The sequence below is a fragment of the Bubalus kerabau genome, chromosome 4 (genome assembly GCF_029407905.1).
Source record: "Bubalus kerabau isolate K-KA32 ecotype Philippines breed swamp buffalo chromosome 4, PCC_UOA_SB_1v2, whole genome shotgun sequence".
Lineage (NCBI taxonomy): Eukaryota > Metazoa > Chordata > Mammalia > Artiodactyla > Bovidae > Bubalus > Bubalus kerabau.
The window spans coordinates 10,099,703-10,123,655 of record NC_073627.1 but is presented as its reverse complement, the minus strand read 5'-3'; the positions used below and the strand labels follow the sequence as shown (position 1 = coordinate 10,123,655).

Genomic DNA, 23,953 nt, shown 5'->3' with positions numbered 1-23,953 from the left:
AGGGATTGAACTCGTGTCTCCTGTGTCTCCTGCACTGCAGGCGAATTCTTTACCTGCTGAACCACTGGGGAAGCTATAAATTAAATATCACTATATTTATTTATTTATTGCCTGCCCTGCACAGCATGCGGGATCTTAGTTCCACAACCAGGGATCGAACCTGTGCCCTCTGCAGTGGAAGCATGGCATCTTAACCACTGGACCTCCAGGGGAGTCCCTGGCTCACTTTTTAAGGACATATGTGATTACTTTTAGAGCCCACCTGGATAATTCAGGTAAACTGCCCCATCCCCAAAATCTTTAACCATGTGTTGTTGCAAAGTCTTTTTTGCTGTAAAAAGTAACAGTTTCTAGAGATTAGGATGTTTGTGTGTGTGGGGGGGTATTATTCAGCCTTCTACAGTTATCTCCAATAAATTTGTTGTATAGAGCAGGGGTTAAAAATCACCCAGTCTGGATGTGAAATGAGGCCTTAGGGCTGAGGCCTGGCACTGCAGAAAAGGCTGGAGAACAGGTTCTGACTCAGGGGAGGGGAAGTTGCATTTTGATGCAAGTCAAGGATGTGTGTGTGTGTGTGTGTGTGTGTACATGTTTATATATTGGTCCACGGGTCTGATTGAGTGGGATGTGGAGGATGGGTGTGCGGCTGTTTGAAGGGCTATAAAAGCTGGCCTGGCTCCAGGGTCAGGGCCACTGAAGCTCAGCTCTGGGAGGACCTTCTCGTTCTCATGATTATCACCTGACATGCATACACAGTATAGACCTGCTCTTCCATAAGTTATTGAGGGCCTACTATGTGCTGGCACTCTTCTGACACTGGAGATTCAGCAGTGAACACACGGACAAGCCCTGCACTCGTGGAGTTTATATCACACACATATGTGTTTGCTTATTATCTGTCTTGTCCTTGAGGGCAGGCACTTCTCCTGTGAATTAGCCACACCCCAAGTTGCAGTTCCAAGGTTGGTACCCCCGTAGCTCAGTCGGTAAAGAATCTACCTGCAATGCAGGAGACCCAGGTTCAATTCCTGGGTCAGGAAGATCCCTTGAAGCAGGAAACAGCAACCCACTCCAGTATTCTTGCCTGGAAAACATCATGGACAGAGGAACCTGGCAGTCCATGGGGTTGCAAGAGTCAGACACGACTTCACAACTAAACCACCACCACACGTGGCAGGCCACAGTGGCCACCTATTGAATGAGTTAATGTCCCACTGGGACCATCTCTGAGAGGTAAGAGTTTGGAATCACAGTTCTCCAAGTAAAAATGTCCCAATAGATGACATAAACGGATTTCCTTCTTTTCACATTATTTATAGTGGCAATGATATTGTTTTTCTTTTACTGTTTCCTCAAGGTCTTGGAATTCAGTGTCTATGGTGGGTCCAAGTTGGATTTCTGAACAACTAAATATGGAAAGCTTAAAGCTGAGCCTGTGATGGTCATTCATTGTTTTTGTGAACATATAATGCTGCTGCTAAGTCGCTTCAGTCGTGTCCAACTCTGTGCGACCCCAGAGACGGCAGCCCACCAGGCTCCCCCGTCCCTGGGATTCTCCAGGCAAGAACACTGGAGTGGGTTGCCATTTCCTTCTCCAATGCATGAAAGTGAAACGTGAAAGTGGAGTCGCTCAGTCGTGTCTGACTCTTAGTGACCCCATGGACTGTAGCCTACCAGGCTCCTCCATCCATGGGATTTTCCAGGCAAAAGAACTGGAGTGGGTTGCCGTTGCCTTCTCCACAAACATATAATAGGTACCATGAAATCCAGCCAGGCTGAAAACATGGTCTTAGAAAAGTAATTTCCCCCCAATTGCTGGTTCAAAAACACCCTCTACTTGGTCTTCAAACAGCACTGCTTTCTAATGCTCTCCTTTCCCTAAACAAAGCTTGTTTCTCTAGTACCCTTGGGTCCCCACCCAGTCCTGCTATCGACCTGGATGGAGAGACAAGGGAAAGAGATGGGCATCTCCATTTTCAGGCAGATGTCAGTCTCCAGGCAAACTCAGCCTGGTGCTTCAGATTAGTTTGGGGGATCTTTCTGATTCTCTTTTGGCCCTGCAGAAAGGGCTCCGGGCTTCATATTTTGCCCCAGCTTTCCAGATTCAGTTCAGAATCTCACACCCAAAGCATCGTGCCCCTTTAGTGATGCAAGTGATCTAGGCACTCAGACTAGGGTACCAGCTGCCCAGGGCTGGGGTGTGAATAAGGCAAGTCCCAGATGGAACATCCGGGTCACCAAAAGACAAGCCCAGGACAAGAGACGGGTGAAAGATGATCATGTTAAATAACACGTACCGTGAAATGGACATAAATTCAGGCTGAGGTTCCATCCTGGGGTTCTGATGACATGAACCACAAGAACAAAGCTAAGGGAGATTTTTAAATGTCATCACCAGGCTCCTCTCTGGAATTACAGCTTTGTTATTTATTATGTACCGTCAGAAACATATATAATAATTCCTTACGTTTCCTGTTGCTGGAGTACTTTCAGCTCGGCTATCCTGCAGGGTTCCGCACCATGTCACCATGTCAATTTGAGTCCTTTGTAGAAGGACTGCCAGAAGTGGAAAGAGGATTTAAAAAAAAAAAAAATAGATGTTATCTAGGATCATCCCAGACCATGAATAAAGTGGCAAGAAGGCTGAAGTCCAGGGAGCAGAGTGACGCCAGTCTCAGCTGCTAAGGACCAGGACTCGGGGGAGACATGCGTGTCTACAAGTGGCATGATGGGAATTTGCTTGCTCTGTCTTTGTTGTTCAGTCGCAAAGCCCGTGTCCAACTCCTTGCAACCCCATGGACTGCAGCACACCAGGCTTCCCTGTCCGTCACATCTCTGGGAGTTTGCTCAAACTCATGTCCACTGAGTTGGTGATGCCATCCAACCATCTCACCCTGTCACCCCCTTCTCTTCCTGCCCTCAATCTTTCCCAGCATCAGGGTCTTTTCCAGTGAGTCAGCCCTTCGCATCAGCTGGCCAAAGTATTGGAGCTTCAGCTGCAGCCTCAGTCCTTCCAATGAATATTCAGGTTTGTTTTCTTTCAGGATTGACTGGTTTGGTCTCCTTGCGGTCCAAGGGATTTTCAGGAGTCTTCTCCAACACCGCAGCTCGAAAGCATCAATTCTTCGGCGCTCAGCCTTCATGATCTAAAAAAAAACGTTCAAGTGAGTGTGGCCAGTTGACTGAGACCACAGCTGCCTCCTGAGCTCAGTGTCCCTGAGTCTCCAGCTGTGTCCTTGGGAGAGAGGGATGAGTATACAGCTCGCTGGCTAGCCTTGGCAGCCCCAGCCCGATTGTATTTCACTGTTATGCCCACCGAGCTTCCTTCTGCTTTCGGAATGGGGAAATTCAGACATCAATCTGGGCTTTCCAAGAAGTTTCGGTTCCTCGTTTTTAGCCGGAGAGGAGGCATGCTGACAGATTCTGCTCACGTGACCCATGGGCTTTCTAGCAAGGCGGCAGATCCAAGGTTGCAGGGCTGAACAGGGTGCCTTCTGCTTCTCCCGGACCATCCTCTTTTTCTTTCAAATTTGACCTTTTAAACAAGGCTTTGCCACTTGGTCATGATCAGGCGGTCCTTAGAAGGAAACCCCATTAAACGTGTTAGACAGTGTGCCAAAGACAATGGCCATGCAAACTCAACTCTGCAAAAAAAAAAATATTCTGTTTAATTGATTTTCTAAAAAAAAACCAAAAAAAACTATTATGTTTCTATGGGCCTGTCTATTGATTTGCAGCCCCACAGAAGTAATGAAGAAGCTTTGTGATCAATAAGGCCAAAGTGTATCTTACCCTGAATCAGTTCTGCCCGCCCACCAGGGATTCAACCAGCAGGCTTCCCCAGACGGTGAGTGTAGTGTGAACAACCTCCTCCACCACGGCTGAGATTTATTTCTATTGGCATAAACATAACAAATGAAACCCTGATGACTTTTCTTGCTCAGAAAGCCAAGAATATATCACATCAGTCATCAGGAAACACACAAGAACACAATTTGCAAAAAGGAAAAAAAGAAAAGGAAAACAGTGCATTTAAAAAAAACTAGCGCATTAACTCCTCCCCCGTACTTAATTAGGATAATATTTTACACCTTAGCTCTCAGCTGATTTTCTTTCTTTTCTGTTCTCTACCCGCTCCTTCCCCAATCCTGCTTCAGATTGGTTTCACAAGTCTTGGAAGGTTTTTCTGCCTTCACGGTGAATACCAAGTACAGGTAACGGCAATTGTGCAGGCTGATAATCCTGTGTAGAGCTAACACTGCTATCTTATCCTCTAAAAAAATAATAATGTTGAACGAGATAAGGCCCTTGCAATAAGGCACGAAAGGAAGCCGCAGAACCACTGCAGACACGGTCAGGCAGCATTGGCTACGGAAAGGTGAGCTCCCTGAACCTGATAAGTCATCTTGGCTGCTGTTAATTTCAGAATTTGTCATTTGCATTTTGCCCTTTAACTGGAGGACACCGCCTGAGGCCGATTCTGATCAGATGCTATGCAAACTCATCCTGCTGCTTTGAGCTGATTTAGGAACAAGCTTTCTTCAAGACTAACCCCTGTGCTGACGGAGCGTCCCCTCCTCCAGTGAAGTTGGCCGGCTTGGCTGGATGGGTGGGGGCGTGCAGTGTGAAAGGAGGTTGTCAAGGTCTGCAGAGACCAGATTTTGAAGGACTTTGTCTGAGGGCACTGGAGAGCCATAGAGAGATTTAGAGGGGGGGAAGTGACCAGATGTGTATTTCATAGGCATCCCAGGCTGGGGGGCAGGGCTCCAGTCTTTAGCACCTCCTGTTTGTGCACACGTGCAAATGATGTTGGTGATGACAGTAAGCTAACATAGTGGACCAGGCTGGGCCCCAGGTTTCATTTAATCCTCACACCAACCCGAGCAGGGAGATACTGTTATTCTCCCATTTTACAGACAAGGAAACTGAAGCACACACAGAAATGTCCCACACGACAGGGGACCATCCCATGAACCACCTTCCCTTGGTCAGGCAGGTATGGAGTTATTTCCTCCTTTAAGGTTCCCCAGGAATGCATGCTGGATAAGGAGCACCCAAGTGAGGAGCTGTTTAATAGAGGCATACTAACCTTGACTCGGTTTGAATTTCTATTCTAAAAAGAAAATCATTGGGGAGGGGGGGAAGGCAGTTATTAGTAAATGATCTCGTGTGCACATCTTCCAGCAGGTTAAGATGAACCAGTGTGGAGGCCAGGGTGGCTGTGGGGAGACTGGCAGAGTAAGGAGCAGGGGAGGGCTGGAATCCCCTGGGGACCCCCAGGACTGCCCTGCCCCGTTCTGCACCACTGGGAGCCCAGAGCTCATTCATCAGAGGCAATTCCTGAGCTCAGTAGCCTGAAGTGGCTAGCCTCTAGTGCCAGAAGTTCTCTGAACTGCACAGTGGAACCCCCTGGGCACCCCCCTAGGCTGTGAAGTCATGTTTCTGGGTGTGGCCTGGACCTCAGCAGTTTGACTGCCTCAGGTGATTCTAACATCAGCCAGAGCCGAGACTCCTGGGGTTGGCCCTTTATGTGCTTAAACAGCTCCCTTAGGTGTAGTGGCAGCTCTCTGAGAACCCACACAGAGAAGGCAGAGTGGGAGGGGCAAGGAGAGAAGCAAGGGGTTGAGGGGAGGCGGGAGGAGCCTCAAGGCACATCCCTCTTTGCTCCAACCTTGTCTGGTGGATGACAGGGCCACAAGTGGGGGGCTTTTGGTGGTTGTGTGTGCCTGGCACAGAGAAGGCACCGAACAACTGAATGCAGGGTGAGAAATGGATGAATAGTGATGGGAGGTGGCTGGGGAGTGGTGGGAGGTGGCTGGCTGAATAATGGATGGGAGGTGGGTGGAGGTGGGGGCTTGTGTGTGGCTGGTAACTCAGCTTGCAAAGAATCCTCCTGCAATGCAGGAGACCCCCGTTCGATTCCTGAATTGGGAAGATCCCCTGGAGGAGGGCATGGCAAACCACTCCAGTATTCTTGCCTGGACCATCTCCATGGACAGAGGAGCCTGGTGGACTACAGTCCATGGGGTCACAGAGTTGGACACGGCTGAGAGACTAAGCCCACAATGATGGGGGGTGGGAGGTGGGTGAGTGGTTGAATGGATAGTGAATGGGAGGTGAGTGGGGGGAGGTGGGTAGGGGTGGTGGAAATGGGTGGAGCGTGGTGGGGTGGGTGGATGGGTGGAGAGTGGATGGGAGGTGGGTGGGGGTTGTGGGTGGATGGGTGGAGAGTGGATGGGAAGTGGATGGGGATGGTGGGGCTGGTGGAAGTGGGTAGGGGTGGGTGACGGGCTGGCTGCCCAGGGTCCCTTAGTGGATGTTTTCACATGGTGAGGTCTTGTGGGCAGAGATGGGGAGGTGGCTGAGGATGTGGGATCTTCTGTTTGCTTTGGCCCTGGCTTCATGGGACACTCCTTGAAAATGAAATCCATGTCAGTGTAAAATTAGAGCTTTGACTGAGAGCCAGCCTTGAGCACAATTTGTCTTCGGTTCTTTAACTGAGAGGCTGAAAGAGTCTCAGTGTCCAGAGGGGATCATGAAGACTTCTGGTTTCTCGTTCAGCTTTCTGGGTGAAATCCCATCCAAGCGTGGCTGGCTACCAGCTCTTGAGTTCAGCTTTCTCCTCGGTGGGTTTCCTGGTGAGGACCCCCAGCACCTTTTTTCCTTCTGCGTCAGAACCCAGCATCTCCCGCTGACCAGGAGCCCCCCACCTCCCTCTTGCCTGGCCTGGCCCCCATCCCCCACTAAGCTGGGGCCATCCTCCTAAACACTGATCCAGCCTCTAATGCTGTACGCAATCCGATCAAAATGAAGAGAAAAGGTGAGCTGTCCATAGCACTAGATTTCACGGTCACTTGAAAGACCTGCCCTCTGTTCTGAGATTATATCCTTTCTCCCTTTTGGTGCTAGAAGGCCCTTTGTTTTATAAAATGATGGTAATGTTGGACAGCAAATGCTTTACAAATGGTCCTGCCTCAGAGAGCAAGGTGGCCATCCAGGCTCCTCCTCTACTTTTCTGTTTTGAAATTTTGCCCGGTGGAGCCATCAGGGTGTCATCCCCAGGCGAGGGTGTCAAGGGCGGGCCTTGCCCACAGAAGGCTAAGGTTAGGGTGGTGCCACGGGAAACAGCAGGGACTTCCCAGCTGGCTCTGTGGTAAAGAACCCACATGCCAGTGCAGGAAATGCAGGAGACATGGGTTCAGCCCCTGGATCCGTAAGATCCCCTGGAGAAGGAAATGGCCACCCACTCCAGTATTCTTGCCTGGAGAATCCCATAGACAGAAGAGGAGCCTGGAGGCTACAGTCTTTAGGGTCACAAAGAATCCACACGACTGAGCATGCACATGCAGGAAAGAACACCACTGTTCCAGAACCCTGGGGGCCCTTTTGGACACCTGGCTTCCCACCAACCCAGGTATTGGAAGGAAAGTCATATGACTAGCGCTGATTGAGTAGTTTTCCCTGGAGACTTCTCCAGGCAGCTGCTGTCCTCTTCCTCCCATGGCAGGGTAGCCTGACAGGTGGCCTTTGCCTAGCAGCCTGGGGTCCAGTCAAGGAGTCTCCTTATTTTGTGCTTAACAGACTCAGATGGGCCTCTGAGAGTGCCGGCCTGAGGAACTGTCCCCAGCAGGGAGGGGACTGTCCATCTCCAGAGGTCTTTGCATTAACACAGAGCCTCTATCACAAGAAGCAGCGCTCCCTCCCTGGGACTTGCTGGGATGATTTAAGCCCTCTCCCGGTAGTTCCTGGCACCCCCAGGTGGCCATCGGGGGACGGGAGAGCCCGTCTTGAGTGCAGCCTTCGGGTCACCTCTGTCTACTGCCTCCAAGCCCAGCACATTATTTCTATGGTAGTCTGAGGCTGCAGGGCTAGGGCTTAGGCTGGGGAGGAGACGATGGGAAAGCATCCAAGGGGGCTCTTAACGAAAGTGGCTGCCGGGTTCCCAGCGCCCATGCTAAAAAGAAAAAATGACTATGGGAAACCAGCGATGAAGCGCAGAGGGGAGACTTTCACTGCCATCTGGGACCCTGATGCAGTACAGTGTCTATTTTGACAACACTAGGGATGAGGTTTGGGCCGGGAGTGGGAGAACAGGGTAGGTCTTTTCAAGCCAAATCAGGAACTGTCTCCATCCCAAGTCTCCGAGTGATGCTGGCTGGCAATACCCAGGTTTGGGTGTTGGAAGAGGTCTGCTGAGGATGGGGGTCCCTGCCTTGGATCCCGGAGTCCAGATGCCTATTCAGGTCCTCACAGGTGTAGGCAGCTAGTGGCCCGACAGGGACTTAACGACTGTACGTATTTGATTTCATCTCATCTTTTTACCTTGGCAGGTGGACTTCATCTCTCCAACTTATATTTAGGGAATGGATGCTCAGAGGGGTTCAGATGCTTGTTTGGGGATCAGAGCCGGGGTTTGGACCCAGGGTTGTTTGCCTCCGAGGCTCTTGACCCCCTATTTAGGACATTCAATAACTAAACACATCAACCTTCGAGGCTGCTGGCCGCACTTCAAAGGCTGACTCCTCCACCCCAGAGACTGGGACTTAGAGCCTCTGAGAGTCCATTTCCTGCTCCGTAAAATGAGGGAAAAACCAGTCAAGACTTCCCCAGGTTGAAGTGAGGATTCGATGAAAAAAAAAAATGTGTGTGAAACCCTCCGAGGAGTGCCTGCCTTTACCCACTCAGCTGCCTGAGTTTGGGAATGAGGTTTCTATTGAAATTTTCTTTAAATAGAGGAGAAATATCCAGACAAATGACATCTTGGCTCACCACACACGCACACACATTCATATCTATTCACACACATGTACATATATTCATATATACACACATATTTATAGCTCTCTGTATATATCTCTATACATATATAGATATACATGTCTGCTCATATCTATTTATATACACACACATATACATATATTCATATGTATGTATACATATGTCTATATATATATTCACATATACACATACATCTATATATACTTATGCATACACACATGCATATCTATTTGTATACACATATATTCATTTAGCCATATATATTTATGCACACATATACATATATCATTATATGCATGTATATTTATCACTATGCACACATATACATATATTCATGTCTATACATATGCTTATCGCTCTGAATAAGTATACACATACATACACACATTCACATCTATTTATACACTCACATATATTCATATCTATACATATGTTTAATATGTATACAAATACACACATTCATATCTATTTACATATACATTTATATCCATATATCCGTATATTCATAGCTATCTGTGCATGCATATACATATATTAATTTATATGTACATATATTTATACCTCTCTATACACACATATATACACGTGTTCATATCTATCTATATACACACATATACACATACTCTTCTTGTTTTTCTCTTCTTGGCTGAAAAGTTGGAGGCCTGGTGGCTCAGACGGTAAAGAATCCGCCTGCAGTGCTGGAGACCTGGGTTCGATCTCCAGGCTGGGAAGATCCCCTGGAGAAGGGAACGGCTCCCCGCCCCAGTATTCTGGCCTGAGAATCCCATGAACAGAGGAGCCTGGCGGGCTACAGTCCTTGCGGTCACAAAGAGTTGGACTCGACTGAGCGCCTTTCACTACTACTACTGCTCTCGCCTAGGAATAAGGACAGCACAGTGACTTCTGAAGCTAAAATCTCTGCTGAAGGAGACGGAAGCTTGGTGGCTTGCTGGTGTGACGGTGGTCTTGCTCCTCTGGTCACGGGCTGGCAGCCCAGAGGAGCCTGCATCAGCCCTCGGCTTCCCTTCCCTTCCTCCAGGTCTCTGACCTGTCAAACCAGCAAATTAACCGGAGAATTTGGAGAAAGATGAATTTACCCGGCACCTAAGAGGCTTAAAAATATGGTAATGCAATTAGCAGCCCCAGCAACCTAATGAGGCCTCTCTAAAATGCTGATAAAATACCACTAAAGAAAAATGCTTAAGAGCCTCTTCAAACTTTCCAAAATGTGAAGTGCGTTCTTACGGAGAAAATGGCAATCTAGTCTCCTTTCTCCAAGGTTCAAGATTAATTAGGGGCTTATTTAGTGCATGAATGAGGAAACAAATGAACTCTTGGATCGCAAAGCATTGAAACCAATTTTGTAATCATTTTTTTTTTTTTTACACAATTACATTCCTATCATAAAAGTCTTCATTAGACGTTGTCACCAGCTTGTATTGTGTTAGGGAAGTGTTACCACCCTGGGCTTTTGACGAGACAGCATTTCCTCCCCATTAAAGAGGGCTCTTACAACAAAAGCCTTTTCTTTCTTTCAAACAGCAAAGGGCTATAGCTTGGAAGGCTAGTCCAGGCTCCAGGGGAAACTGCAACTCCCTACTTGCCCTCCTCAACCTGGATGCACCCACCTTTTCTGAAGACCTGGCCTCTCCCCAAACAGGACAGATCAGTGAGGTGCTGGATGAATGTACCTGGCTCCCTGGATGGTCTGTTCATTTTTTCAGCCATCCGTGATGACAAGACAGGCCTGGGGAGGCATATGAGTCCTACCTACCTCTTTCTTCATTGGGTGAAACAGCCATTGGGTGGTGGAAGCCAGGGCTTGGGGTGAGAGGGAGGCCACCATTTGTTGAGAGCATTCGTGTACCTGATGCTATTCCAGGTGCTGAACAGCAAGGGTGGTAACCAGGAGAGAGTGATTCACATTGCGGGCTGGGACTTCCCTGGTGGTCCGATGATTAGGACTCCATGCTTCCAATGAAGGGGCCGAGGGTTCCATCCCTGGATGGGGAACTAAGATCCCACATGCTGCACAGCACAAATGAAAACAAATAAACAAACAAAAAAAACCCCACAAAGTGCAGGCCTGGGGTCAAAATGCCTGGGGCCGATGCAACTGACCACTTCTTAGCTGCATGATGCTGGATGAATGAACAATATAGGAGCTTCTTCATATATGAAATAGAGATAGTACCTCCCTGTTCCTCATGGAATGAATAAATGAAACACTGTGTATAAGAGGGTTTACCTGAACACTTAGACCAGATAGTTCACAATAAAGCACAGCTTTAGCTTAATCATGCAATTTACATGACAAAGCTGAAGGGTAAGATTTTTCTTATTTTACAAATGAGGAAACAGAAGTCCAGAGATGTTAATGAATAACTCCAAGGTCACACAAGATGCCTCCTGTCCTGAGGTCCTGAGGCAGATCAGATTCTTTTTATCTTGGCCATGCGGGCTGTGAGATCTTAGGGACTGAATCTGTGCCCTAGGCAGTGAAAACGCGGAGTCCTAACCACTGGACCATCAGGGAAATTCCCCAGACTTGTGTGTTCCGTTTCTATAGTTGTGGCCTCTGGATCAACCCTCAAATTCCTGCCATCTGTGTTAATTAGCTCTAAGAAGTACACTTAAAGGTTTCCCAGGTGGCGATAGTGGTAAAAAACCCACCTGCCAATGCAGCGGATGTAAAAGGCGTGGGTTCGAACCCTGGGTTGGGAAGATCCCCAGAAGCACACTTGGGTTTGCTGCAGCCAACATCATCTGGAGGGGCTGGCTAATGATCACTGGAGATACCAGTGGTTTCTTGGTGCAGGAGGGCATCTATGGTGTCTGGATCCGGCTTTCCTGGCTGTTTTGGTGAATCATCCTGTTCTCACCCAGGGCTGTGTTGTGTCCTGTGTGCACTGTGAACGACGATCCTTGCCTTGGAAGAGCTCCATGTTTTTGAATGTTATGCAGCAGGCAAAGGAACAGTGGGGGCGTTGGTGGGAGGGGAGGAGTCCTGTCTGAGTGTCACTGAGTGTGGTTTTGAGGTGCAGTTCTGGAGGCCCAGAGGTGTTTCCCCACTCAACTCTTCTCTGGGGCTGGAAACAGCCCCAAGCCTGCTGCAAACTTGGAATCTTGGCAGAGAATTCGTCCCTCAATACTACACAGGCTCAGCAACACTCCTTGTAGCTGAAGAGAGGCAGGGTGGCATTTGCATTCCAGAGCCACTGCATACTTAAGATAGGCTATTCACTGGGGCTTTGGGGGTGTGTATCTTTGGGTACCACCCTGGAGCCAGAAAGGATGGCTGCGGAGGAGGGCATGGCAGCGGCCTGAGCTCTAGGAAATTTGGCATCCCGAGGGTTGGCCAGGCCAGCCCTGCAGTGGGTGGGCAGCCCCGTGCCCTCCACAGAGCCCTGCCCACTTGTTCCATCACCAAAGCTTGCTGCCCTTGATGGACACAAAGCTGGAAGGAGACTGTGGCCTTCAGAGTACCGGGAGGGCTGCAGCAGCTCAGCGACCGGATGACAAGGGGAGATTCAGAAAGAGCAGGCTCGGATTGGCAGCCACTTTGCATTCATTTGCATAGGACCGCATTCTGCCTGCAGAGCCCACACCTCTCAACTCATTCTCCTGCAGGGGTGGGGAGGTGTGCTCCTCCAGCTCCTTTGGAGAAGAAGAGGGGGCCCTGCTGGAGGAGGACAGGACCCCTGCCCAGGGCTGTGGGGTGGGGGGGGGGGGCATGGGCAGGATTCGCTGGCCTGAGGTTGTACATTCCCTGGGAAAACGACCAATGGGCAAGGGAGTTCTCCTTCCTTTTCTGGGGGGTCATTCTCTCTCTTAAGCCAAGAGCTTGCTGTGCTAACGAATTGGCCCTTGTGGTTTAATCTCAGTTTGGGTCACTTGGTTTTCTGCGGCAGCCAGTAGCGCAGTGGTCCTGAGTGCTCAGAAAGGCGGCTGTGCATTGCTCTGAGTGTGAATGAGCTACAGAAACTCTGCCATTCTGATCCCTTCAGGCGACTGCGGGCTCAGCTGGCCCTTTCTTGCAGCCTGCAGACTTCTTTCACATGGCAGGCCGGGCTAAGTTCAGAGTCTGGGGACTTCACTGTGTCCCCCCAGGGCCTACCCGGGGCCTTCTGATGAAGGGGGTTCACCCTAGAGGGTCTTTACTCTTTTCAGGTTAGAAAGTGGAGGAATTGAGACAGAGCTTTGTATAGGCTTGGTTTGACTGTGCCCACCCTGGCCCTCCGACACTGAATTCCAGAAAGTAGAAAACAGTGATGGAAACCACAGCTATGTTTGACCTCACATGGGCAGTAGTTGACAGGCTCACTGTAAAGGGCTTCTATGCCCAACAGACAAGAATCCCTTTCGGGCAGCTTCGTGGGTGGTCCTGCATCAAATCCCAGTTCTGCAACTTGTCACTGTATGACCCTGGGCAAATCCTGAACCTCTCTGAGTCTTCACTTTCTGCTGCCTCTTAACCACAACATCATCTTGAAACTGACAGTTACTAGCAAGTCTGAGATCCAGAGGTCAGTGACATCAATCCTTCATGAAGGGCATTCTCAGGGCTGATGCTGCCCTTTTCTCCTTCACCACCCTGCCTCAGTTTAATCAGTTCAGCATTTAGGGCAAAACTCAACCCTCACCCCTGAGGATCTAGCAGAGGTGGGTTCTGGGATCTTATCTCAGCCAGTACCTTTCGGTTATCTTTGCATGGGTTCTCAGTCGCTTTAGTCATGTCTGACTCTTTGCCACCCCATGGACTGGAGCCCACCAGGCTCCTCTGTCCATGGGATTCTCCAGGCAGGAATACCAGAGTGGGTTGCCATGCCCTCCTGCAGGGGAATCTTCCTGACCCAGGGATTAAACCCTCGTCTTTGAGTCTCCTGCATTGGTAGGCAGGCTCTTTACCGCTAGTGCCACCTGGGATGCCCCTAAAGGTGGTGGGATCAATCCCTAACTGTGCCAAAGAGCTTTAGACCTTTCTAGGGTTTAGTCTGTGCTGTGTGGTCCTTTGAAGGCCTTTTACCAGTTGCTTATTAATTCATTCAAATATTTATTGAGCCCCCACCACGGACCAGGCTCTGAGATGAAGGAGTGGGCTGCAGCAGCCCAGCTCATCACCTCTGCAGGAGATCGTCTCCAGCATCGGAAGCATGGATGGAGCAACATCCCTGGCAGTGCTTTCGTCCTAAAGCACTACCGCCTGGCATTCGCTCCCAGAGAACATTCTGAGAGCAGTGTGATGTTCTCAAGCTTTTGCTCTTGGGACGAGGAGCTCCAAGTAGGAAAGGGTGGGGTGAGTTGGATTGGAGTTCTGGCAATTTCAAAATCTCCAGGACTGATTGATCCATCTATCCCTTCGTGAACCATTTCTGAAAGAGCCTGTGGGGTCCAACATTGCGCCATTCTTGCTGGAACACGACCTGGCCCCACGCTTCCTCCATTCAATGCCAGGCCTGCCAGGTGAATCCCAGATACTGTCGGGCTCTGCTGACGTCACGGAAAATCTTCGCAGCTCCTGCATGGGACGCACACTTGTGAATTAGGCAGAGAGCTGACTGCCAAAAGAGAGAGGCTTGCGGTTTTCAATTGTCCTTCCAAGAGACAAAGCGCCCTCTCCCCTGGCCTCTGCGGAGGATTCTTTTGCAAATGGTGCTGGGTTACTCAAGTTCAAGGCTGTGTGAGGTGCCCCCTGCCCCTGTTCCGATGTGGGGAGGTGAAGTGAAGTCGCTCAGTCGTGTCTGACTCTTTGTGACCCCATGGACTGTAGCCTACCAGGCTCTTCCATCCATGGGATTTTCCAGGCAAGAGTACTGGAGTGGGTTGCCATTTTCTTCTCCAAGGGATTGAACCCGGGTTTCCTGAATTGTAGGCAGAGGCTTTACCGTCTGAGCCACCAGGGAAGTCCCAGGAGGCTTAGAGGTAAAGAATCCATTACCTAATGCAGGGGGTGTGGGAGACACAGGTTCAATCTCTGGGTCAGGAAGATCCCCTGGAGGAGGAAATGGCAACCCACTCCAGTAATCTTCCCTACATAGTCCGGTGGACAGTCCATGGGGTCACAGAGTTGGACACAACTGAGTGGCTGAGCATGCATACATGCACTGAGAGTCTCAAAGGGATCCACAGCTCCCCTCCCCCTCCCCACACTCATTTAAAGAGCGGGGGAGGGGTGCGGTGGGGAGAGTCTGAGAACTGAGAAACATTAAGTGATAAAGGACTTTAACATAGATTTACTTTAATTATATACTTCGGTAATTTGCTGTAGTTTCCCATCCCATTATTCAATTACAACAGTAACTCATCTAATGGATATTCACTGAGAAAACATTCATTTTATTTTATGTTTTTGTGTTATAGTCTATAATGAAGGTAACAAAGTCTGCCTTTGTACCCGAAACAGGCTGGGGGGTGGGTGGGGGTGGGGTGGGGATGGAGGTCCCAGGATCAAGTGGAAAGTCACGATGCTGGTTCCCTAATTAATTCCTGGGGGCAGCCAGGGGCTGTCAGCCACAGGAGCTGAAGGTGGGGGCGTGGTGGGGAGGGGTGTGTTGGAAAGAGAGGGCCTGGAGGGGGAGTCTCAGGGTTGGAAGGGGGAGAATTGGGGGCTGCTGGGGGGCAGGTAAGCTGCCCCATCCTCTGAGAAGACAAGATGGATGGAACGGGGAGGAGGTCTGGAATGTTTCTCTCTCTGTTTTTGTGAGGTGAGGAGTGCAACCTCTTCACGTTTTTGCCAACCCTTTTTAATTAAAAAAAAATTTTTTTTTTTTGGCTGTGCCGGGTTGCTTTTCAAGGGCTTTCCCTAGCTGCAGCCAGCAGGGGTTTCTCTGGTTGCAGAGCACAGGCTCTAGAACGAAGGCCCAGCATTTGTGGAGCATTGGCTTAGCTGCTCTGCGGCATGTGGGATCTTCCAGGACCAGGGATTGAACCCATGTCTCCTGCCTTGGCAGGCAGATTCTTATCCACTCCGCCACCAGGGAGGTCCCTGGAACATTTCTCTTTATCCTCTGCTTGGCTGCGGTGCAGTGGTGAGGAGGGAAGGATGAAGATGTGAGAGGGAGTAGCAGGAGCAGCCATGGGTATCCAGGAAGAGTTTCCATTTTCTTTGGCACGTAAGGAGCATCTCCAAAGAATCCAGTACCACCTGGTTTTGCTGCATGACCCTCAAGTCCAATCCCAGTCTGTGCTTTGATGCAGCCGGAGGGGCCAAGCTTGGCATTAGTGCTTCTCCTGCTGGGGTAGGTGGCTGTGTTTGGAAGGTTTCCTGCTGGGTGGAACCATCCTCGTTTCCTTGTCTCGCTCTTCCCTAAACGCTTTGAGTGTGTGTCCTCGTCCATGCCCGAACCTCAAATGTCACTTTGTCTGGCTATCAGAACAACATAGAGATTAAGATAACTGCATCTGGACTTCCCTGGTGGCACAGTAGATAAGAATCCGTCTGCTAATGCCGGGGACCTCGGTTCAATCCCTGGTCCAGGAAGATTCCACATGCTACGGGACAGCTAAGCCCGTGTACCACAGCTGCTGAGCCCACGTGCTGCAACTGCTGAAGCCCAGATGCCTAGAGCATGTTCTCTGCAACTGTTGTAGCCACGCGTTCTGGGAAACAAACTCACTCAGAAGGACAAGACAGATAGTGGAGTGCAGGTTATTACACCGGGGGGCCCAAGGCAGAGTCTCCTCTTAGCCAAGGACCCTGACCAGTTTTTGTGAAAACCTTATATACCCTAAGTGTACTTGCTCAAACCCACCTCCCCAAATTCCTTGAAACTAGCCCGGACAAGGTAAAAGAGAGATACGATCAAAGTTAACCCGTGATTCATGTGCCACAAGACTAGATAAACAGTGGACATTTATCAATAGGACTGTGGTCATATCCCGATAAACATAATGGAATTTACCACTTTGTTCTGTTACAGAGATAATTAGCATATTCTTTTAGGCAACGGAGAGTCCAAGTACAAGTCCTGAGGCTCTTTTATCGGGGGGGTCTGGTTTCCCATTGGTATGCTGCTTCTATAGACACCAGGCACAAAGTTCAGAGTCCACTGGGAGGGCGACCATGCGTGTAGCCTAATGTTCACAACCTGGCCTAAGATGGAGTCCAGCTCTGTCTGTTTCCTCCTTCACAACAAAAGAAGTCACCACAATGAGAAGCCGGAGCATTGCAACAGAGTAGCCCCTGCTTGCCGCAACTAGAGAAAGTCTGCATACAAATAAGTAAATAAAATGATAGGGTGTGTTCGTGGTCCCCACACCTCTGTGTGGCAGAAATTGGAGCTAAGTTACTGGTAGTAATAACAGTCATAATAATAATGATGAAAACATGTTTTAAGCATTTACCGTTTGGCCTCTTTAAAGCAATTTACAAGTGTGTTCTTAAAATTATGACAGCAATCTTCTGAGGTGGCTGTTGATAAATATTATTTCTCTACAAGGAAACTGGGGCTCAGGTCAGTTGATAAGACAAGGAAGTACTAAGTGCCTGATGGAGACCTTGACCAGGGTTGTGACTCTGGAGTTCTTACTGGCCACAACTAGTTCTCAAAAGTTCGCATGCCCAAGAGCTGCCTTGACAGGCCTGGCGTTTCAGAGGGGCTGGGGTGGTGTGGCTGGAAAGAGACGTTGGCATGGAGCATCTTAGGTGTCTGTGCAGCAGGTGAGAAGCTGCCTGGTCTCCCTCAAGACCCGCTGCAGCCGTGGTGGCGGCTCCAGGGTCACTCCTGGGGCCTCTTACAGTCCCAAGTGCTCTTCTTTCTTCTTGTCTCCTGGTCTGCCTCAGTGCATGGAAGCCCCTCTGCACCCTGCTCTCCAGGTGGTCTGTCTGGCCCCCTCCTTCGGGATGGGTAAGTGGCCCAGATGTGGGTCTGCCAGGTGGGTCGAGACGCTCGGCACCTGTTGAGGCCAGCTTGCAGGCCCTCCCTGCCTTCCCCTTGTACCGATCTGTCCAGGCCCTTGGGATGTCGCATCTGCACCTGCAGCTCACCCTCAGCTGTCACCCCAAGGGCTTTGTCCTGTGTTGTCCTGCTCTGCCCTCTCCTGCCCCCCTGGCCCTCTGTGGCCCTTCCGCCTTGTCCCCAGTTATTTCCTAGGCTTCTATCTGGCTTTGCTCTCAGGCCCCAAGCCACCTCTTGAGGTTCTAATCAGTTCCCCCAAACCCTCAGACTCAGGGCTGCTCCTGGAGGCTCCCGCCTGCCTCACCCCAGCGATCGGGACAGCCCCAAAGCTCCCCCTATGCCCAGGTCACTTCCATGGTCTCACCTTAGGGGGTGGGTCTCCACCTGGCCCCAGCTCTGGCCTCGCCCACTCCCCAACAGAGACTTGCCCTACCCCTGGGCTGCAGGTCCCCGAGGTCTGATGGGAGGAGCTGAGCGGGGAGAATGTATGCCCACCTGTACCCTGTCATGGGGACAATTCATCCTGCAGGGACTGGTATCTGTGCTTGGTGTGTTAGAACACCAGAGGACTAAACGCCTCCCTCTCTACCCACAAATAAAGACAGCCAGGCAGGCCAAAATAAGCGAACAGCATACTGTGTGTCTTATTTAATGAACCCATGGCAATAACAATTTGCTCATAATAAACAAAGGGACAAGTGCAATTCACCAGCCACTCCAAGCAGGGTATTAGGTTAGCGCCCCACCAGAGGCACCGGGATGTTTATGGAAAATTGCTTGGGAGGGTGAATGTAATTAATGGATAAACTCAAGCACTCTAAGACAAATAAATTAATTTGTCTCCAACCTTGAGCTTCTCAGACAGGCATCTAGAGAGGAGACGAAGAGGAGGAGGTGAGCTCTGCTTCTCCGGGTTTCCCACCTTAAGGGCCCAGGTACCTCTATCTCCTGGCCCAGGTAATTCAATGGGCTGGTCCTCCTGGAGCGGGGAGTGCACGGTGGCCAGGCAAGGTATGATTTGGACCCATATGTGTATGTATGTTTGTGGATTCCAGGAGTCTGTTAAATCAGGAGTGGCTTTGAGATATTCTGAGCGCCAATGTCTTGGTTCCCTTCCTGAAGATCTGGGACATGTCCTTCTGCATCTTTTAAAAAAGATGTTTATTTGGCTGTGCTCGGTCTTAGCTGTGGCACATGGGATCTTTTTTCTTTTTCCTTTACAGTGGGGGAACACTTAGTTGTAGCATGTGGGATCTAAGTCCCTGATCAGGGTTTGAACCTGGGCCCTCTGTATCAGGAGCACAGAGTCTTAGTCCCTGGACCACCAGGTGAGTCCCTTTCTGCATCTTCTGTGTCACTATAGTGAAAATGAATTAGCTCATTCGTGTCTGACTCTTTGTGATCCCATGAACTGTAGCCTATCAGGCTCCTCCGTCCATGGGATTTTCCAGGCAAGAGGACTGGAGTGGGTTGCCATTTCCTTCTTCAGGCGATCTTCCCAACCCAGGGATCGAACCCAGGTCTCCCTCATTGCAGGCAGACGCTTTACCATGTGAGCCGCCAGGGAGGCCTGTGTCATTGTATCCTTGCATATTACTTCCACCCCTGGCAGTCCCACTCCTGACCTTACATAGCGTTGCTCTAGGACATACTCCTCCACCATGTGGTAATGTCCTTCTCGAACAGTGTCCTGGTTTAGGAACCTGGGGGATGTGGAGGACACGGCCTCGCGAGCTGCCCCCCCGGGAAGCCTCTGATCCTTGCTGTTCTCCGTGGAGGGTGTTTTAGCAGCAGAGTGAGACTTGATGGTGAAATTGGAATGAGTTCATGTTTCCAGTTGGTCGGGAGCTTTTCTTTCTGATCTGGTTTGTTTTTGTTTAGTTGCTAAGTCATATCTGACTCTTAGTGGCCCCATGGATTGTAGCCAACCAGGCTCCTCTGGCCATGGGATTTCCCAGGCAAGAATGCTGGAGTGGGTTGCCATTTCCTTCTCCAGGGGATTGGCCCCACCCAGGATTGAACCTAAGTCTCCGGCATTGGCAGGTGGATTCTTTACCCCTGAGCCATCAGGGAAGCTTGATCTGGTTTATTAACCACTTGTTTCTAAATTGCAGCCCTCCCTTCACCGTTTGCTTGTATTGTGAGTTTGGTTTCCTGGGAAGGCGTCCTGAGCCCAAGGGAAGTTCATTAGAGAATGAAGGGAGGGAAGAAGCGGAGCGGGCAGAGGGAGAACCTGGCCTTTAGAGCTATGCTGGGCAGGGTGGAGCCAACTAGTCCTTTATCCACAGGCCTTCATCTGCAGACCCCAGGATGTGGCACCCCAGGGAAGGGTAAAGCCCTGGGAGGGGTGTCTCTCTACAGCTGAGGCCACTACTGAGTGTGCTGCCAGCTGGGGGCAATGTGTCCAGAGTTAGAGGCGAATCTGGGAGGCATAGCTCAGTGGCCACTACGTTGTGGCAGCAGGCAGGCGCAGGAGCTTGGGGCTGGCTTCATTGGCCCTCCAGTGTGGCCTAGGATCCCACTTTGGCCTCTGTCTTATTGCTCCCCATGTCCTAGCCACTCTATTCATGTTCTCTGGGTGTAGAAAACTCCTACTCATGCCGTGAGTCCCAGATCAAATTCCCCCCTCCAACCATCTGTGCTTCTTTCTCCTTTCAGGGCTCCACAGTTCCACTCCCTACCCTATCCTGGGATTTATGTGCATTCTGGAAATGATTTCTTGCAAGCCTGCCTCCCCACCCCTACTGACTCTGAGACCCTTGGGGTCAGAGACTGTCTTTGATTTCTCCTGGCGTCCTTGGCAACTAGTGCCATGCCCAGAACTGGGAAGGTGCTCAGTGGCTTTGCTGGATAAATGATGGAGTGAGGGCAAGTGAGGGGTGGTGGGGTGTCCTCTTCCAGCCTAGCAGGCCACCTGGTGTCAGACCCCAGACAGAGCCCCGCCCCAGCCCAGGGCCCTCATGGGCACTCATCCCCTTTGGCAGGAAAGGCCCGGTCATCAGGGGGTTTAGCAGCCCCCTGGGGAAAGAAGACAGATAAGCCCTGTTGCTCACCCTGACATCATTCCTTGGCCTTTGTTCTCCTTGGCAAACCTCCCTGGATTCTTGGCGGCCAGAGCATCGTCAGTTTGATGGATGGGCTAGGTTTACAATGAGCTCTTCCTCCTTGTTTTAAACTCTCTCCCCTTTTATGACTGAGAGAGTCAAGGAGGAGGGAGGGGGTGGGGGCTCCTCCTGGCAGATGGGGACCTTAGCTCTCCCTTCCCGGGGGCTGCCACCTGGCCCTTTAAAGGTTAAGTGTATTTACGTGGTACCTACAGGAGTCTGTGGGGCCTGACAAAACCAGGGAAGGATGATTAATGGCTGCTGTCTTGTCATCTTGGGCTCGACTGGGCTGCTGCTGCCACGGCTGCCTCCCAGGTCCCACCCAGGCAGCACCCAGCTCTGGCCTTCAACAGGCCTGGGGAACAAGCTCTCCTGGACCAAGAGGAGGGCTGGGATGTCTGGAGTAGGGCTGGAGGGAGGCTGGGGAGCTGTTCTCTTTGAGAAAATAGGAGTGCTGTTTCTTTAAGATTTTTTTTTTTTTGATGTGGGTCATTTTTAAAGTTCTTACTGAATGTGTTACAATTTTGCTTCTGCTTTATGTTTTGTTTTTTTGGCCCCGAGACATGTGGGATCTTAGTTCCTCGACCAGGGATCAAACCTGCACCCCCTGCTTTGGAAGGCAAAGTCTTAACCACCGTACCTCCAGGAAAGTCCCTCGAGTGCTGGGTTTTGCACAGAGCTCTTTCTAACCCCCGAGTTTGGCCTTCTCCGCTGCTCTGATAATGGTGTACAGGTGTACAAGGGCTCTAGGTCCCAATTCCAAAGTGTGTGTGTGTGTGTGTGTGTGGTGTCCCCCACACCCCAAGCAATTCTCTGACACTAACTGGGGGTCCTACTGCTGCTGCTAAGTCACTTCAGTCGTGTCCGACTCTGTGTGACCCCATAGATGGCAGCCCATCAGTCTCCCCCGTCCCTGCAATTCTCCAGGCAAGAACACTGGAGTGGGTTGCCATTTCCTTCTCCAGTGCATGAAAGTGAAAAGTGAAAGTGAAGTCGCTCAGTCATGCCTGACTCTTAGCGACCCCATGGACTGCAGCCTACCAGGCTCCTCCATCCTTGGGATTTTCCAGGCAAGAGTACAGTTCAACTCAATTCTGACATGACCTACCTCGAGGCAGCATCGGATTCCATAGGTTACAGGCTCAGTCCTAGAAGACTGTCCCCAACTTCAGATGTCATCCCAAGCCCTGGTTGCCACCTGCACTTCTCATTGACCTCACACGACTGAGGTTCCGATGACGCTTGCCTTGGGTTTGGTTAATTTGCTAGAATGACTCACAGAACCCAGGAAATCCTTTCAGTCACTGGTTTATTATAAAAGGGTGCAACTCAAGAGCGGCCCGATGGAAGAGATGCAGAGGGCAAGGTCTAGGGAAAGGGGGTAGAGATTCCGTGCCCTCTCTGAGTGTCCTCCCCGAATCTCCACATGCTCACCAACCCGGAAGTCGGTTCTTTTGTGTTTCATGGAGGCTTCAGGACACAGGCACAATTGATTAAATCATTGGCCATTTGTGATTGCCCTCCTGGAGGTCAGGGGAGTGGGACTGAAAATTCTAACCCTCTGAATTTCCCTGGTGGTCCAGTGGTTAAGAATCCACACTTCCAACGTAGGGTGCATGGGTTCAATCCCCGGCCAGGGAAGTTTTGTGGGGCAGCCAAAACAGATAAAAAAAAAAAAAAAAGAAAATTCCAACCCTCTAATCACAGGGTTGGCTCTGTTGGCAACCAGCCCCCACCCATCCTAAAGGACAGTTCAAAAGTCACTGTAGACCTGGGGCTTAAAAGAACAGACATTTATTCTCTCGAAGTATGGAGGCTGGAAGTCTGACATCAAGCTTTCGGGAAAGTTGGCTCCTTCTGAGGGTCTAAGGGAGGGACTGCCCCAGGCCTCTCTCCCAGCTTCCTGGGCAGTCCCTGGTTTGCAGACACATCAATCCAATCTCCGCCTCTGTCGTCCCTTGGCCTTCTCCCCTGTGTGTGTCTGGGTCCAAATTTCCCTTTACTTCTCCTTATAAGGGTAAGAAGGCATTGAATTCAGGGTCACACTCATCAGTGTGATCTCATCTGATGATATCTGGAAAGACCCTACTCCCAGAGAAGTTCATGTTCACAGGTACTTGTGGTTAGAACTTGACCATGACCTTTTGGGGGGAATGCAGTTTAACCCATAACAATTCAATCCATGCTGACACTGAGTTTTGTGAGCGTCACACACTGTCCTGCCCTCTCCCATGTTTGACCCCCCGCCCAGTACTGAAGGATAAAGTTGGGTCGACTGGGTCCTGGTGAGAGCAGTGTGGCTGATGAGATGGTGAGTCTTGGTGAGATGACTGATCTGAAATTTCCAACCACCCTGGGCACTATGGAGTTGTCCATTTAAGCCCATGAGGACTACAGAGCAAAGGGACACTTTGGGGAGAGGACCGTGGACTGAACCCCCAGGGCTGTGTGGGCACATGTCCAGCATCAGTATTTGGTCTCCAGGGTGACGTGTTAGCATCTCCTTACGTCACCCAGTGGTGGGTGTGGACCCAGGCTGAGCTGCATGTCCAAGGCCCTGGAGCTTAGGGCTCGAGCCAGATTCTAAGGGAGACCCTGAGAAGACAACTAGCACCAAGGGATGCCAGCCAGCCAGTTGGGCACCCTCATCCTGGCTGTCCTGTGGAACAGGGAAACTGAAAAACCAACTGTGGAGTAGCTTTGCACAGTGGCTGGTTCTTCCCAGTGATCAGTTCTCAGGCTCATTGTACTCATTCTTTGGAAGAGGCTCCCAGCAGGAGCCCCAGGTGTCCAGGTGCAGCCAGCTCGCCCTTTATACTTGCTCCTTCTTCCCTGTTTCACCCCCTACCACCCCCCCCCCCCCCCGCCACTCCATCATCCTGGGGTCACTGCCCAGAGAGTCTGCTGCCTCTGACTTAGGGAAACCTGAGCCGACATAGCAGTGAGGCCATCTGTGTGTTTGCAGGAGAGGGCCCTGCATGGAGAGCAAGCTGTGTGGGGGGAACGAGGCATGAACACATCTGTGCACGGAAGCTGGATGGCGGCCACGCAGAAGGAAAAGCAGGAGACGGGGAGGAGTCAGATGGAGAGATGGTGGGTGGGGCCAGAGCCTGGGGGGCGGGGCGGCACCTCTAGGGCCAGACACGGGCTGGGAGTGAGGGGGGAACCTGAAGT

The 23,953-nt window shown here is 50.6% G+C and overlaps 2 long non-coding RNA genes across 7 annotated transcripts; one reads left to right on the top strand and one right to left on the bottom strand.

The window, feature by feature from the left end:
• Positions 1-2,263: 2,263 nt before the first annotated feature.
• On the bottom strand, positions 2,264-22,122 carry LOC129648690 (uncharacterized). 4 transcript variants are annotated; one of them, XR_008712834.1, is made up of 3 exons: positions 21,888-22,122; positions 3,793-3,894; positions 2,264-3,644 (listed from the first exon to the last, which is right to left on the bottom strand). It is a non-coding gene; the product is annotated as an uncharacterized LOC129648690 (long non-coding RNA). The 4 variants fall into 4 exon arrangements; XR_008712833.1 differs by lacking the exon at positions 21,888-22,122 and adding an exon at positions 4,553-4,690; XR_008712831.1 differs by lacking the exon at positions 21,888-22,122 and adding an exon at positions 4,092-4,230.
• On the top strand, positions 4,247-11,568 carry LOC129648691 (uncharacterized). 3 transcript variants are annotated; one of them, XR_008712837.1, is made up of 4 exons: positions 4,250-4,378; positions 4,917-4,996; positions 8,331-8,706; positions 9,433-11,568. It is a non-coding gene; the product is annotated as an uncharacterized LOC129648691 (long non-coding RNA). The 3 variants fall into 3 exon arrangements; XR_008712835.1 differs by lacking the exon at positions 4,917-4,996 and having other exon boundaries at positions 4,247-4,378; XR_008712836.1 differs by lacking the exon at positions 4,250-4,378 and having other exon boundaries at positions 4,873-4,996.
• Positions 22,123-23,953: the final 1,831 nt, after the last annotated feature.